Below are 17,387 nucleotides of genomic sequence, written 5' to 3'. Positions count from 1 at the left end.
GAGGTCAGGAGTTCAAGACCAGCCTGGCCAACGTGGCAAAACCCTGTCTCTATGAATAATATAAAAATTAGCGTGGTGGTGTGCGCCTGTAATCACAGCTACTTGGGAGGCTGAGGCATGAGAATAGCTTGAGTCGGGGAGGCAAAAGTTGCAGTAAGCTGAGATTGTGCCACTGCACTCCAGCCTGGGTGACAGCGTGAAACTGTGTCTCAAAAAAAAAAAAAAAAAAAACTCATGAGATCCCTGAAGCCTCATGACACACAGCCAAATAAGAAATCTCTAATGTAAGCTCCAGCAACAATGCCTAGCAGAGAAATGAATCAATTTATGCATTCATTCCACAAAGTTATATTAAGTGTGTACAAAGTGCCTAGACCTATGCTAGAGGACATGGGAGAATATAAAGGAAAAAAAAAAGACACTTTTTGTCCCCCAAGAAAGTTCAGTGAGGTATGAAAGCGCTAAGAGGGACTGCTGGCTAAATGACTTAGTGGGGGCTGATGACTTCCCTTTCCCCAGAGTTCATTTCCACTGACTGATTCCTGTGGGAATGGGGACCTCCCTATAGAAAGAAACCTCAATTCTCAGTATGGGGAATTCAGAGACAAATAGGGTTTTCTGAAAAACTGGGATAAGTTTGAGAAAGATCCTGATGAAGGCCAAACTACAATGGAGGTGTGTGAGATCCACCTCTGGAAAGCAGTCTACTCTGAGAGAAGAAAGAACCTGCCTGGCATGATGAGGTGGGCTTAGCAGCATAGCACAGGGAGTGGGGAAGAGAACTGGTTCCACTACAGCAGGGAGCGACTGAATGCAGCCTCCTACAAGCACATATTTGTTCCAAGAAAACAAAAGCTTGTCTATAAGCATTAACAAATCTTTAATTTTAGAGGCCCAAGCAACACTGCTCTGGAGACCCTCCAAAAAAGTACAACACAGAGAAAAAGTAGTTATTCACCTTCCAGAAAGTGAGGTGACAACTGGAGACCTGGTAAAAGAAGGACTATCAGTTAACAGCTCAGGGGGAGCAGCAGTGGGTAGAGCTGTAGTGTGAGTGAATGGTGCCAACCCAAGTAGAACAACGAAACATGCAGCTCCCAGAGGAAACATTAGTGGTCAAAGAGTGGAATGCATCAGCTTTATAGGCTGCATCCCAAGAAGAATGACATGATTGTGGCTTGATACAGAAGCACAGGTAGTTAGCACTAAGCTGATTGGAGAAAGGAGGAAGATGGCAAGTGGGAAATGCTCCAATCATGGCAGCTGTGGAGAGACTTATGGAGCTATGGCTAGGCAGAAAGTGAGGGCAGTGGCATGGGAAGTGGCTCCAATTTCTACCGGCACAAGAGACCTTTGAGCAGAGATTCCTGGCATCCAGTAACATTGCAGGTACAGGCCCCCAAGCTGGGTATCCATATTAGTGCCATCTCATTTGCCAAACAGACTGATGAGCCCTGCAAGCATTTAGATGACACAGACACAACATCATGACTGATGTTCAAAATTTCTAAGAAACCCATATGACATAGGCATCAGCTGGTAAGAAGAAACACCAGCCAAGGACTAGAGCTGGGTAATGGAGACGCCTTATGGCACCAGGTGTTAACCCTTAATCGTTAGATCACAAGATCTAGAGAGGTGCCAGAGAAGGTGCCAGGACAGCCTGGATGATGGTTGGGCAATTGAATTAGGGATTTAGAGTAACAGTTATTTACTAACCACCAAAGAATTATTTTGATATTTTAACAAGCTGTACAACCATGTAGGACGATACCAGCGGAATATCAACCCTAGACAAAGTTAAGCAAGAATACAGAGCACTGCTTGAGTAAATGTCACTTGAGAGTCATTGTCAATGCTAGAGGATGTCATCAGGAAGAAATAGCCCCATTGGCTGAAGAGGAAGACTAAAGGCAGGCTGTTTGGTAAACAGGAACTTTCATTCTAGAAATCCGAGAGCTGGGTTCTGATCCTGACCCAGCCTCTTCCTAGTCCTGCAACTTCAGACATCACTGTTCAAATGTGAGAAGACTTATAGGGAACAAACACCATGGCAAAGCAGGCACGGATCAGACCATGGAAGGCTGTGAGTTCCAGGCAAAGGGGTGTAAACTATAAAGCCATGCTGTGGAAGAAGACAATATTGCCCAGGGGTGTGGGATAAGAATGAAGGCTTCAAGTTCGTCAGTAACATATTTCCTGAGCAGGTGTTTGGCTAGAGATCTGAATATTGTTATTGTCATGTGGCCAAAAAGAAAATGTCAACAGCAACATTTAATAGCTTTGGTAGGAATAATATAAGAAATCTACGCACAAGGAGAACTAGCAATGGTTTGAGCCCTGTCCAAGTGACTGCCACCAGCTATTATGCAGAAAAAGAACACAAGGAAGGAAAAATAACAAGGCATCATAGGAATACAACTCAAAGGACGGCAATCAATGGGCTTATGTGCAGCCTGGGAAATGAACAGAGAGCAGGAGAGTAAAAAAAGAATGGCCAGATTCCTACAAAGCCACTGCTGCCACAGGTCAAAAGACTGCTGGGCAGATGATAACCACTCATTTTAGAATTGGATCTGAGCAGGAAGTGGCAAAGCATACTTAATGTCCTGGAACTTGCCTCCTCTTCTCTGAAGGCTAGAAGGAAAAGAGGTGATGTAGATAGCGCCGCACGGCATGAATAATGTAAATGACAAGGGGGTGAAGCTCAGATCTGCATGTTGCCATGCCTATGCAGACCTGCCACTGGGGCCCCTGATGTGAATGATCCCTTCAAAGGTGCCTTCTTCTTTGTCACCTGTCCCCCAGTACTGTGACATCCAGTGACTTGCTGGAGTGCAGTGGCACAATCTCGGCTCACTGCAGCCTCCACCTCCCTGGTTCAAGCAATTCCCCTGCATCAGCCTTGCAAGCCCTAGGATTACAGGTGCATGCCACTATGCTTGGCTAATTTTTTTGTATTTTTAGTAGAGATGGGGTTTCAACATGTTGGCCAGACTGGTCTCAAACTCCTGACCTCAGGCAATACGCCCTCCTTGGCCTCCCAAAGTGCTGGGGTTATAGGCATAAGCCATTGCGCCCAGCCTGGAAACTGTATTCTAATGCTTATCTGAATACCTAAACACTCTCTTGTATCGCTTTGGAGTTTTATTTGTTAATTTAATTACTCTACTAAACTCTAAATTCCACAATGGCATTGGGTGTGACTTGCACTATTTTGTTGTTGATATTGTTGTTTTTGTTTTAAACAACACACAATGCTTTGTATTCTGCTGGAAATATATTGGGAGGTATTTAACGAGTAATTATTGAAATGTATTTAAGTGAAATCATTCATTCAACAAGAATTTACTGAATGCATGCTATGATCCAGTTGCTAGATCAAAGCAATGGAGAAAGTAGACTCAAGCATAGTGTAGGTACTCAGTAAATATGTGCTCCGATACTGTGAAGCACAGAGTGCCAAGAAGTCTATGGAACTTCTTCTCTTTCTTTTTTTTTTCTTTTTTTTTTTTTTTTTTTTTTGAGATAGGATATTGCTCTGTTACCCAGGTTGGAGTGTAGTGGCATAATCATAGCTCACTGTTGCCTCAAACTCCTGGGCTAAATAGATCCTCTCACCTCGGCTTCCCAAGTAGCTAGGAATACAGGCATATATCACTACATCTGGCTACTTCTTAAATTTTTTGTAGAGATGGAGTCTTGCTATGGTTTCCAGGCCAATCTTGAACTCCTGGCCTCAAGTGATCCTCACACCTTGGCACCCCAAAGTGCTGGGATTAGAGGCATGAGCCAACACACCTGGCCTGTGGGACTTCTTAACCTAGATTTCTCTGAAGAGGAGAAGCATCAGAAAGCAGTAAACTTTTTAAGTTGCCATCACAAGATGTGTTGCCCCAGCAGGCAATGATACTAGAAACCATCACATCACTAGGGGAAGCATTCAAGACCATTTCAACAGAATTTGTTGTCCACCATACCAGCACCAAACCCATTTTGCTTCACATTTTGGCTTTCTCTGGCCTGCCCAGAAGTCTCTAGAGAGATTCAGGAAAATATTGCATCTACAAAACAAGAACAAGATGCTATAAAAAAAAGGATTGAGAAATTAGAAATTAAAGGGTTGGACAGTCTAAAAAATGTATAAATAAAAAATTAAAAAGAGCTGGAAAAAATAAGAGACATAGCCATTCAATCCAGGAGATCCAGCATTGACTAAGAGCAGTTCCAGAAATTTAGAGCAGAGAAACAGAGAAGACGGGACTATCAAAAAAATAACAGGAGACAATTTCCCAGAATTGAACGTAGACATTAGATTCAAAATGTAAGTACCAACAAAATTCTAATTAGTGTAAATGAAAGACACATGCACAGGTATGTTCATTGCAGCACTATTCACAATAGCAAAGACATGGAATCAACATAAATGCCTATCGATGATAGACTGGATAAAGAAAATCTGGTACATATACACCATGAAATGCTACGCAGCCATAAAAAGAAAGAGAACACATACTTTGCAGGGCATGGATGGAACTGGAGACCATTATCCTTAATAAACTAACACAGGAACAGAAAACCAAATACCACATGTTCTCACTTATAAGTGGTAGCTAAATGATGAGAACACGTGGACACATACAAGAGAACAACACACACTGGGACTTTTCGGAGGGTGGAGATTGGGAGGAGGGAGAGGATCAGGAAAAATAACTAATGGGTACTGGGCTTAATACCTGGGTGACAAAATAATCTGCACAACAAAACCCCGTGATACAAGTTTACCTATGTAACCATCCTGCCTAAGTACCCCTGAACTTAAAATAAAAGAAAAAGAAAGACCCACCCCTAGACAGATCTTTTTGAAATTTCAGAATACTAAGACTAAAGCAATGATAAAGTCTTCCCACAAGGGTGGGGAAGCAAAATAAAATAGGCCATAGATCAAGAATCAGACTGATGTCAAATGTCAAACTGCTCATCAGCAACACTGAATGCTAAAAGACAACTGAGTGACATTTTACATTACCCACTTAATTTTGCTGTCACGCCAAACCTGTGAGATAGCTACTCTATTGATGTGTCCTTCCATGTCGAGGGAACTCCACATGGGTAACGTTCCTGAACTCTCTCCATCTCTTCTCAGGGAAGAGTGACTTAATGCAATTTGTGAGTTGGATTACACATGAACTGCACATGTGGAAATCCAACTCCTTCTTCCTTTCCCCTTTTCTTAGGAACAAGCTTCCCATGGGAAGCATAATTGTGCTCTGCCTCTACAGGCTGCAAAGCAACCAGCTCTCACCCCTCATGGAGATGTCTGCTCAGTCCTATGGCTCCGCATTTGAAGCCTGCTTGCCTGCGGATACATGATATTTCACCTCATGGAAGGCACCATCAGTGAAAGTGGCATGATGATTTTATGTATCACAAAGAAAGAAAAACACTGACCATGAAGCAATACTTTCCATTCTATCACTTTGAATTTTTTAATGCTTATGGAATAAGATTGTTTCTTTCAAACATACATGTTTATGACATGTCACTCTTTTGTGTACATAAAAAGGAAAATAAATTGCTAATGCATACCTTTAAAATTCACATTTAGAGTCTGTTTTGAATCACATTTTGACTCAGAGTTATGTAGCTACATGATTTACAAAAATATATATATATTTCCTCCTTGCCATCAAGATACAGCCTTGGTTTCTTATTATTCTGGAATTTTCTTCCAAGCTGAAGACATCCATTCTGTTAGCATTCTGTCTTTTAGAAGACAGCAAAGGAAGGTTTTAGACAACAACCAGGACTTTTTTATTTATTCTTCCCTAAATGGTTCTTAGTATTTTATTGATGGAAACATCAAGAGATGCAGTGGCCTGGTTTGCCACCAAGAATAACCCAAGTTCATGTGTGTGCAGGCACTAACAACTGTGTCACGACTGCCACTTGGCCAGCAGCAACTGTAACATGCCAATTGATTGTGAAATGCACCCTCAGTGAAAAGATGTTAAATGTGAAGGGAAAGTACATTTTAGTATCAATAAAATACAGTAGCCATACTCTTTAGTACCAGCTTAATCACTAATAAAATGGATGTTCAGTTTCTCATCTACTTTATTATTTTGTTGTGTTTTTCAATTTGTTCAAAACTTGGATAGGAAAGAGGGCTGCCATTTATTGGATCCCTTCGAATCCCAATGGGAAGTACCACTGTTATCCCTATTTTACAAGTTAAAAAAGGAGGCTCAGTAAAGTTAAATAACTTTAACTTTATTTGGATGCACAACTCAGGGGCACAATTGAACTGAATCCTGGATTGCTGTACTGCAGCACTAACCAGCAAGTTCACTGCCCTTTGTAAACCACCCAATGAAAGAGCTTTAAAGGATGGGTGCCAGCTAACTTTGAGAAGGACTAAAGATGTGCATGGTCTTTTCAGGAACCTGTAAGCTTTCCTCACTGCTGGAGGGAAGAAAGTAACACAAAGAGGGTGTATGAAAAGAGAGCAAAAGGGAGCATTGCCCTTTGCAAGGATGATAGTCAATTTTGTAAAATAATTTTTTTTTTCTAGCTTAAACATGGTTGCCAGGGAAGCCTTCTCTACTTTTGCACTCCAGGTGAAGAGGCTCTGTGATCTGATCCCATGGTAACTTGTACTTCTTCGATCTTAGAACTTATCACACTTTACGGTAATTACTGGTTTAACCATCTCTAACTACAAATAAGCTCTGTGAGCAGAAGACTGATTCTATCTAAGTCATCATCATATTCCCAGAATTCAGTATGGGACCTGGCACAGAATAGGTACCCCAAAACTGGCTGGCATCTGAACACACAACCCAGTTAGTGGTGGCATGGTCTAGACAGAAAACAGGGATATTACTTAAAAACAAGGGGAACTATTGGATAAATTTAAATATTAGACCAATGTAACCAGCGTTATGTTTTGGAGAGATGTCTCTGGCTACAAGGCCAAAGGGAATTAGAGGGAACAGAGTAAATACAGAGAGATAGTTAGGAGGCTGCCACAGTGGCCTGGACATGAAGTCCTGCAGCAAGAAGGTGACAATGATGGGATGTCATTAGCATTTAAGTAATACATAGTGGATTCATGAGAGACCTGCATAAGGAAAGGGCTGATGCAGAAACCTGGGGAATACAAACATGGAAGAGATGAGTGGGGAAGAAGAGTCCATTAAAGGAGGCCAAGAGGAAGCGTCTAGAAAAATATGAAGAACAGAAGAGGCCTATGTCAGAGACACTGAAGGAGAACAGAATTTATAGAAGGAGGAGGAAGATGTGATCAACACGTTCAAATTCAGCCAAGGGTAGAAGTAAGATTTCCATGGGATTAGAAATAAGAGGTCATTTATGGCCTTGAAAAAGCAGTTTGCCTGCAGTGGACATGGAGGCCTTTTCTGAGCTGAGGCTGGGAAATGAGAGCATTCGAGAGAGCATTTGAGAAAGTTTAATTTTCTAGGAGTGTCAATGCGAAGAGAAGAGAACAATTAGATAACAAGGAAGGGAATGTAAAAGGCAAGGAGAATTGTTTTGTCATTCAATCAGATTGAGGATGTAAGTAAACTGGGGGTGAGAAGCCATTAGAGAGGGAGAGAGTGAAGACGTGGAGAAGGGATATGTCTGACTCAGTGAGGTCTCCCACTACCTGGGAAGGTCTTTGCAGACCAACTGGATACTGTGAGCTTCCATGACAAGGGACACCCAAGGCTGTATGTGTTGACTTCCTGGGAATCAAGGCAGAGGGAATATGTTCTACTCAAGGGAAGTCAAGATAAATGGAAAGAGAGAAGTGGAAGGAAAGGGGAGAAGGACATCACTCTCATCAATCAGATAAATCACTCCTCTTTCAGCAAGAAGGCACAAATGAAAGTAAGAAGGACCAGAAATCTTCCCTTCATATTGGAATGTGCAAAGGAATCCCCTCCGTGCCCATGGATAAGAAGTAGAGTAAATATGAACTACACCATCCAACTCCCACCCCTACCCCTAACCCAGGGCAGTTCCCCAGCCCTCAACCTAGTTATTAAGGCCACTGCAGGAGAGTAACAGAGAAGTCTGGTGCTGGGTTCCTTTCCAAGATATCTCAGAGCTTGACAGCAGAGGGTAATAGCTATTGGTGGGAGGGTCCTGCTTCATTTATTTGAACAGGCTCAGAGAGAATATCTCAGTTTTGATGTGTGGGCCTGAGAACAAACCCAGTGGGCTCTATGAAGATCCAAAGATCAATACCCATAAGCTATCCAAAGGCTATGCATAAGGCCTGATCATTGAATAATTTCACATCCCAAGCACACCAAACATTTGTGATTCCCAACACATTTTTGCAAACCATTTGATTTCACTTGGAACAGATTGCTGTCAGGAGGAACATTTTCCAGGTGGGAAATTCCCCTTTGTTTCACCCTTGGCAGCCCTTCCTGACATTCTCAGGCACATATCTGCACTCTTCTGCTGTGAACCTTTTCCCTCTAACCCTTTCCGGGGCTAGTGGAACCCTCTCAGCAGCAAATCGTTCCTTGAGCCTGTATTACATCTCTTCTTCCCAGGATTTGCTCCACGGTTATAATTGGCTGCATTCTTCTCCCCTCTGTCCATAACATCATAGATCATACAGGCAGAGATGGATCTCTAGTGAACTAGAACAAGCTTATGGCTTCAGGAAGGCATTAAGATATGTATATTTTATTTTATCATTCTTTGGGTATAGGCTAGACAAGGCTTGTGTCTTCCTAAACACCCTCCCTGGCTAAATAGTATATGGATAAACAATGCATTATATAGGTTACATCCAATAAAATCCAAAGGCCACTTATAGGGGAAAACAAGTCCAAAACCTTCCCTTCTCATGACTCCTTTCTTTGTGTGATTGATGAAGTCTGCACTTCTGTTGCAGAACATGAACTCAATTAAAACAGTTCCTACACATTGCTGCTGGAATCACTGTTGAATGTCCCCATCCTATAAACATATCATATTACAATATTAATGTGAAACCTGCTCACTTTATTGCCTCAGTCCCTTCACAGTTCATTGATTTACCAGATGCCAAGCATACATCCCCTTTACTGTGTGTGTATGTGTTTTATGGTGGAGGATGCATTATCAGTCCCATCCAAAGTTTCTCGCTGAGGTTTTTCCTATCAATTGTTTCCTTATGGTTCGTAGCATATGGACAGTTTATTCTCTCATCAATCCTCAATAGGCCATTCGTGTCCTTGATAATAATAACAGCATTAATGGATGTGTTCCCATTTCAGGATATACCATTATCTCAAGCTAATTTAATTAAACAGCACCACAGCCCTGTGTCCCTGCTTTCTATTGTTCATCATGCTGTTCTCCCACACCCCAAAAGAATGAGTTCCTGAGCTGACAAAGCTCATTCTTCCACTTTGAGAAGCATGGAGGGTCATTGGATGAGGGTTCGTGGAGACTAGAATTGGTTAGTGGGTGCAGAGTCACAAGGGGAAGACAAGAAAGGATTAGGCAAAGAAATTAAAGTTCTTTCTACCCAAGAGTTTTGTGGTCTAATAAAATGAGCATGGACAGAAGTTGATGCAAATCACAGCTCTGCCACCTACCAGGTTTTGACCTTGGAAAATTTGAGTGCTTTTAGTTTTGATGTCTTCATCTATAAAATGGACACAAGAATAGACTTTTAAATGGCTGTCTAAAAGAATTAACAACATAATGTAAGTAGAGTCCTTAGCACATGGTTGGAACTTTACCAATGTTAGCTTCTTTCAGCTTCTTCCTGTCTCTCAACCTGTTTCTGCAGTGGATGCTGTTAGTATATACTGCAGGTGTGTGCTGCTCTACACAGAAGGTGTGTTTCTAAATAAAGGGTGTAAATTAAATTAGAGAAATGAGTCATATTTTAAATGTAGTGGAGAGTACGCTGTTTAAAGTTCTGAGGTGTTGCATTCTCTTCTGAAACAAAATCACCTTGTTACCCATAACAAGTGTGCATAAAGCAATAGATTGTTGTACAACAGACTTTCTAGAGCTGAGTTATAGAACTTCCTCTTCTCTGTGGTCACTGAAATAATGATACTGTCACTTAATAACATTTACAGAGAGCTTACTATGTACACTTTGCTAGTATTTTATTTGTATTATTTACATTCTCTGTGAAATAGATACCATATTATCCCCATCTTATGGATGAGAAAACTGAGACATAGAAAGGTCATGCCACATGTTCAAGGTCACATAGTGAGTGGCAAGCTCAAATTTAAACTCTAGCAGTCTGGCTCTCCTGAGAGACCTTAGAGTGGGAGCTCATTTTAAATGGAACCCCAGAAGAAACACTTAAAATGACTATCTTCCTTAACCCAAGGCTTCTTAAGAACCTAAATTGTATTTTATATTCATCTGAAGAAACTCTAATTGTACTCTCAATTTAAGGTTCTTAAGCATGTAATTGTACTCTTAAAGTTTTCTTTAAAACTGCATTTGCCCCTTAGACCACAACTAAAATCTGCTACCTGGCTACTCATCCTGCCAGAAAAACAAGATGGATGGCATTTTAGAGTTCATCTTAAACTTTGCAATTCCCTGGGCTATTCCAAAAGACCAAAAGTCTCACTCTGTCCATCCTTATGTGAACTCGTGCTATCTAGGACCCTGCTTGTGCATTAGACTTTGAGATCTAGAGAAGTAGAATGGGAACGTTGAAGAGTCTGGGAAGGTACAGAACGGAGAAGGTGTAAGTAACCCTCATCAATTTAATCAATCGAGATTGAAGAAAGAAGGTAGGAATCTAATTACTCATTATCAACTATGCACCAAACCTCATGCTGGGTATTTTGAACCAGGCTGGGCAGGAGGGGTGTCTAGGGTGTAAAATTTAAGGAAGTTCTCACTCCCAGGGTTGTGCAAGTACATCAGCCCTGATTTTCATACACTCATTTTACTTAACCATCAGGGAAAACTTGATAGGTGAGTGTCTTAGTTCATTCAGGCTGCTATAACAAAATACCTTAGACTGAGTAATTTGTAAACAACAGACATTTATTGCTAACATTTCTGGGGTCTGAGAGGTCCAAAACCAAGGCTCCAGCAGATTCAGTGTCTGGCTAGGGCCCACTCCTCATTGATGGCACTTTCTAGCTGTGTGCTTGCATGTCAGAAAGGCTGAGGAAACTTCCTTAGGCCTCTTTTATAAGGGTACTAATCCCATTCATGAGGAGTCCATCCTCATGATACCACTCAAAAACTTCCTAAAGACCCCACTTCTTAATACCATCACTTTGGGGGTTAGGTTTCAATGTGTAAATTTTGGGGGGACACATGCTATGTGTTCAGATCCCAGCAGTCTGTATTAACAGCTTGACACATTTGTATCCCATTTGAAAACAGATAAGAATCCAACTCCAAAGCCAACCTATGTTATCAGACTTGTTCTTAGAAATTCATCTTTTCAGTATACCCTTATGTTATCCCAGATTTAACTCAGAAAGAATTTAGGAGATGAGGCTTAGCTTCATAATGTCATTTATGCTAGGATCCATGTAAACAACAGATGTCTCTCTACTATTCCTGTCACTCAAAGTGACTCCTCCTAATTTCTCCACTTTATAAGACATGGTTCCCTCATCCTCAAAAAGAGAACAATAAGAATATAGCCCAGGGTATCATGGGGCTCGGTGGGTTGCAAAGATGTACAACATTGCACAGCATTATAAATGCTCAGGGAACCCAACCTTAGTGATTGAGAGTCCCTGTGCTCAGGAGACAGTGGAGATTCCAGATCTCAATCAACCTTCTACTTCCTAGCCTAGAAAGAAATTAAGGCACCCCCCCAACCCCGGGCAAATAAATGACCTGTGGGAAACCTGAGACTCCTAGAGGGTGGGGTTAGTTCAAGACTATCCTCCCAATTTCAGCCTCAGGGAAGACCTCCTCTCGGGTCTCATAGCCTCGTTTCCCCCACCTCTATTTGTATCTCTTCCTGGGGAAAGACGAGTGCCAAAGGCAGGATATGAACAAGTAGTTGGAAAATCGTAACTCAAGCATAAGTCATTCTCCAAACCCTGAAAAACCCTTCCTATAACTTCTACTCTCTTCTTTTTCATCATTCCTCAGGAAAAAAAAAAAAAAATTATTGGTTCAATGTCATGGAAAGAATCTGGTATATTTTATTTTATCAAAATAGTTTTGAGATCTGGGGCAAGAAAGAGTCACTCACACATTTCTGAGGACCCCAAAAATTTGGATCATGCCTCCTCTGTGGCTGGTCCCTCCCTTCTCTCTGAGGAAGCTCAGTGCCTACCTCAGTGTCAGCTTCATTCAGTCAGGTGTCATTTTCAATGCCATGTCATGTGGGCAGGGCTGTCAGTCTTATTAGGATTGTTCTCCTTGGCACTGGCAATAGCCTATGTAGTGCTTCTCCCAGCAAACAGCCTCAAGACTGGACAATCACACCTTGCCAAATATCTTGAGCTGGCCAGAGTCGAATGCTCACCTCTGCAGACAGCTTGTAACTCACATTACATGGCCTTCAGGACGGAGAACTAGAACTCAGGAGACATAACTGAAAAAAAAAGAAAAGGAGAAGTTTTTCTTGTGGCAAACTGGAGAGACACACATGAAGTGCACAGGAGGGCCTGAGCTCAACTGAAAGGAGCCAAGGCAGCTCCCACTCTGTAGAGACTGCTGGTCTAGGAGTGACCTCAATATACATTTCACTCAGGCCTTATTAAATAGTGATAGTGGTCCAGTTTGTCCGGTTCTTTAGGCCTGCTACTAGGTCAGACATTGTCACCAGAAGGAGGCAGTTGTGTGAGCCAGCCTGGGAAGATGTTAGCAAAATAACAGTAGCTGCAAGGCCCTGACTAATCACTTGTATATTCTCATGACAAGCCTAGTCCCTGGTACGTAAGTAGTTAAGACTACTTTCAGAATGCAGTCTTAAAATATATTATAGAAGATGGGTGCAGTGGATAACACCTGTAATCCCAGCTACTCGGGAGGCTGAGGCAGGGGGATCACTTGAGCCCAGGAGTTCAAGACCAGACTTGGCAACATAGCAAGACCCCATCCCTAAAAATGTTTTTTTTTTTTTTTTAATTAGCCTGGAATGGTGGTGCATGCCTGTAGCCCCAGCTACTCAGGAGACTGAGGCAGGAAGATCTCTTGAGCCCAGGATTTGGAGGCTGCAGCGAGCTGTGATTGTGCCACTGCACTACAGCCTCAGTGACAGAGAGAGACTTTATCTCAAAATTAATTAATTAGAATAATAATTTAGAAATTTAAAGATATGTAGATAGGTATATTATTGGTTTTTCTTTGCTTCACTTTCCAACTCTCTTGGTTGACTCTACTGATATGGCCATTAAGAAAAGAGACAATCCACAGATATAGACATATTCCTTGGCCATGTCTCCTGATGCAAAAGCTCTTGGTAGACCTATGAGGTCTCCAGCTCTAAGAAGTCAGGTCTTAGAAAGCCTGCCAGGAGCTTATTAATCTTCCTTAAGATCTTTTCAGGAATTAGAACCAAGAAAATTTCAGGGTTAAAATTCAAGTACCACCTGGCTGACTAAAACCCGGCATGCCTGTTACAAATGGCACTAGTCTGGAACCGGGAATATTGGGCCAGCTCAGCTCATCTGCCCTAAGGATCTTATCTTAACTTGACCATCTGCAAAGACCCTATTTCCAAATATAGTTACGTTCATAGGTATTGGGGGTCAGGACTTCAACATCTTTTGGGGGGATGCAATTCAGCCCAAAACAGAAGGCTTTATGATGCTCTTCGAACTTGAGTTGGATCTTGAAGAATGTAAAGGATTTATATAGGTGGTGAGGAAAAAGTCTGTTGCATTCTAAGGAAGGAAAATGGCACATGAAAAGGACACGGAAGCTGAGCATGGTGGCTCACGCCTGTAATCCCAGCACTCTGGGAGGCTGAAGCAGGCAGATCACTTGAGGTCAGGAATTCAAGACCAGCCTGGCCAACACAGCAAAACCCTGTCTCTTCTAAAAATACAAAAATTATTTGGGCAAGGTGGCAGGCAGCTGTAGTTCCAGCTACTCAGAAGGCTGAGGCAGGAGAATCGCTTGAACCTGGGAGTCAGAGGTGGCAGTGAACTGAGATCGTGCCACTGCTGCAGCCTGGGCAACAGAGCAAGACTCCATCTCAAAAAATAAAAAATAAATTTAAAAAGGACATGGAGTTTGGAGTAAGCAAAAGCTTACTCCATGGGACAATAAAGAAGCCAGCTAATTAAGGAGGAAATTCTTCGAAATCAAGTTGAATAGGGAGTGTGGGTCTGATGATGGAGAGTTTGGGCTGATGGGCAGAGGCTTTTTAACTTGATATAGTTTGAAAAGAGAGCAAAGAACAGGCATGGTGAAAGCCTGATGTCCAGAAAACCCAGGTTAAGACAAAGGATAAAAATTATGTACATTATTAATCACCAACCATATTCTGATTTTTTCTAGGTGCTGGAAAGAGATTGGAGTTTCAGGAAACAAATATTATCCCTGTTTCATATTCATGGATTTTCACTCTCTAACTATGTAATTATAAATTGAGACAAGTGCTCAAAGGAAAAAGAACTTCTCTCTCTAGAGTGCATAATGAAGGAGCTTGACCTAGACAAGGTCAAGAAAGGTGTCTCTGGAAGGGGATGTTTGCTCTGAGAGCTGTGGGATGTGTAGGAGTTAAGCAGGGGCAGTTTGATAGGGAAGAAGGAAGCCAAGTTGTATGGAATAGAAGAGTAGTGCAGTCAAAGTTTCTACATGGGCCCAAGCGCTGAGCACTCAGAGGATGTTGCCTAGAAAGCTGTTTTAAAAGTATAAACGCCATTCAGGACATAGGCATGGGCAAGGACTTCATGTCGAAAACACCAAAAGCAATGGCAACAAAAGCCAAAATTGACAAATGGGATCTAATTAAACTAAAGAGCTTCTGCACAGCAAAAGAAACTACCATCAGAGTGAACAGGCAACCTACAAAATGGGAGAAAATTTTCGCAACCTACTCATCTGACAAAGGGCTAATATCCAGAATCTACAATGAACTCAAACAAATTTACAAGAAAAAAACAAACAACCCAATCAAAAAGTGGGCAAAGGATATGAACAGACACTTCTCAAAAGAAGACATTTATGCAGCCAAAAGACAGATGAAAAAATGCTCATCATCACTGGCCATCAGAGAAATGCAAATCAAAACCACAATGAGATACCATCTCACAGCAGTTAGAATGGCAATCATTAAAAAGTCAGGAAACAACAAGTGCTGGAGAGGATGTGGAGAAATAGGAACACTTTTACACTGTTGGTGGGACGGTAAACTAGTTCAACCATTGTGGAAGTCAGTGTGGCGATTCCTCAGGGATCTGGAACTAGAAATACCATTTGACCCAGTCATCCCATTACTGGGTATATACCCAAAGGACTATAAATCATGCTGCTATAAAGACACATGCACACGTATGTTTATTGCGGCACTATTCACAATAGCAAAGACTTGGAACCAACCCAAATGTCCAAAAATGATAGACTGGATTAAGAAAATGTGGCACATATACACCATGGAATACTATGCAGCCATAAAAAATGATGACTTTATGTCCTTTGTAGGGACATGGATGAAATTGGAAATCATCATTCTCAGTAAACTATCGCAAGGACAAAAAACCAAACACCGCATGTTCTCACTCATAGATGGGAATTGAACAATGAGAACACATGGACACAGGAAGGGGAACATCACACTCTGGGGATTGTTGTGGGGTGGGGGGAGGGGGGAGGGATAGCACTACGAGATATACCTAATGCTAAATGACGAGTTAATGGGTGCAGCACACCAGCATGGCACATGTATACATATGTAACTAACCTGCACATTGTGCACATGTACCCTAAAACTTAAAGTATAATAAATAAATAAAAAAAAGTATAAATGCCTAGGTTCTACCCATGCATTGGAGACCCCTTGTAAAATGGAAACGCATTCCCTGGGGATAGAGTAGCAAGTGTATGGCCTAACCTTGATCTACTAAATTGGTCTTGAGTAGCACACGGGAAGATTCTTAAGTCTTTCTTCTGAACCTTGGCCAGTTTTGGAAACCACTAGATCAGATATCGAGGGCCTCGCCTAAATAAAGAAGGAAAGTTTTGTTCTCAGTGTTGCCTTTTTCTGCTGTCAGAGGCCACCACCTTTCTTCTCCTTACCCTCTACCCCCTTCCTGTCCACAGTCCATGCCTATCTTGTGCAGGAGTACACATGTGCAGGCACACACACACACACACACACACACACACTTCTAGTGCCCATTTCTCTGCTTGCCAGGATGTCTTCCGAAATCCTTCTCTCTGGCCTGCTCTCCCAAGCTGTGCCCCAGACTGAGGGCCTTTCATGATCTCTTTCTGCAGGAACACTGAACTGACCCATTTTGTAATCACTTAGGATCCTGCTATCTGCTAATTAATAAAGTTATCTACAGTTACATATTGACTGGTAAAAATCATTCCAGATAATTATAATGATAACTTACATGTAAGGATATGTGGTACCATAACTTAAAATGGCATTTTAAGCACTCTCATTTAGTATTTCTAGCAGAACTAAACTGTTGTGTAATACTAGCCACACTCAACAGGTGATGTGTCATCATTGACCAAGGTTAGGCAGCAAACTTGCTACTCTATCCCCAGGGAATACATTTCCATTTTACCAGGGGTCGCCACCCTCCTTCTTAAGGCAGAGGAATGGCTGGTATTGAGTTCATCTTAAAGCAAGCCTTGACAGGATTAGGGTGGGGATACAGGGTAACTGGGCAGGAGGAAACTTTTAGCACTACAATATATGGGAGACAATACAGTAGAGGGATTAAGAGCAGTATGTCTGGGCTTTTTAATGAAAAGGCTTGAGTTCAATACCCAGTGCTGCAATATATTAACTGTGTTGTCTTGGTCCAGTTGCTTAATCTCTTTGACTCCAGCTTCCTCAACTGAAAGTGGGGTTAATAGTAGTACCAACCTCATAAAATGGGTGTAAAGCTTAAATGAGATAATTCATTGAAAGCATTTAACAAAGTGTCTAGCACATATTAAACCTACTTTTTAATTGTTGTTATTAAACCACTTAGGCAACTGCCTTCCCTTTTGTGAGACTGGCCTTAGAGACAGCCAACAGAAAATGAAAATGGATGTGTTTGCATTAGTGGGAGGTGGGAAGATAAGGAGGAAGAATTGAGAAAGCAAAGGGAAGAAAAGACTGCAAAGCCCTCTGCTCACTCGGCCCTCTTCTGATTCCACCAGCACAGGTGGGCCATTTTCTTGCCCTGCCAGAAGGAGTAGAAATTGAACTGTGATCTGGAGAGCTATCTGCTCTGATCATTAGTCAA

The sequence above is a fragment of the Pan troglodytes genome, chromosome 1 (assembly GCF_028858775.2).
Source record: "Pan troglodytes isolate AG18354 chromosome 1, NHGRI_mPanTro3-v2.0_pri, whole genome shotgun sequence".
In the NCBI taxonomy this organism is placed as follows: Eukaryota; Metazoa; Chordata; class Mammalia; order Primates; family Hominidae; genus Pan; species Pan troglodytes.
This window is presented reverse-complemented; position numbering follows the sequence as displayed.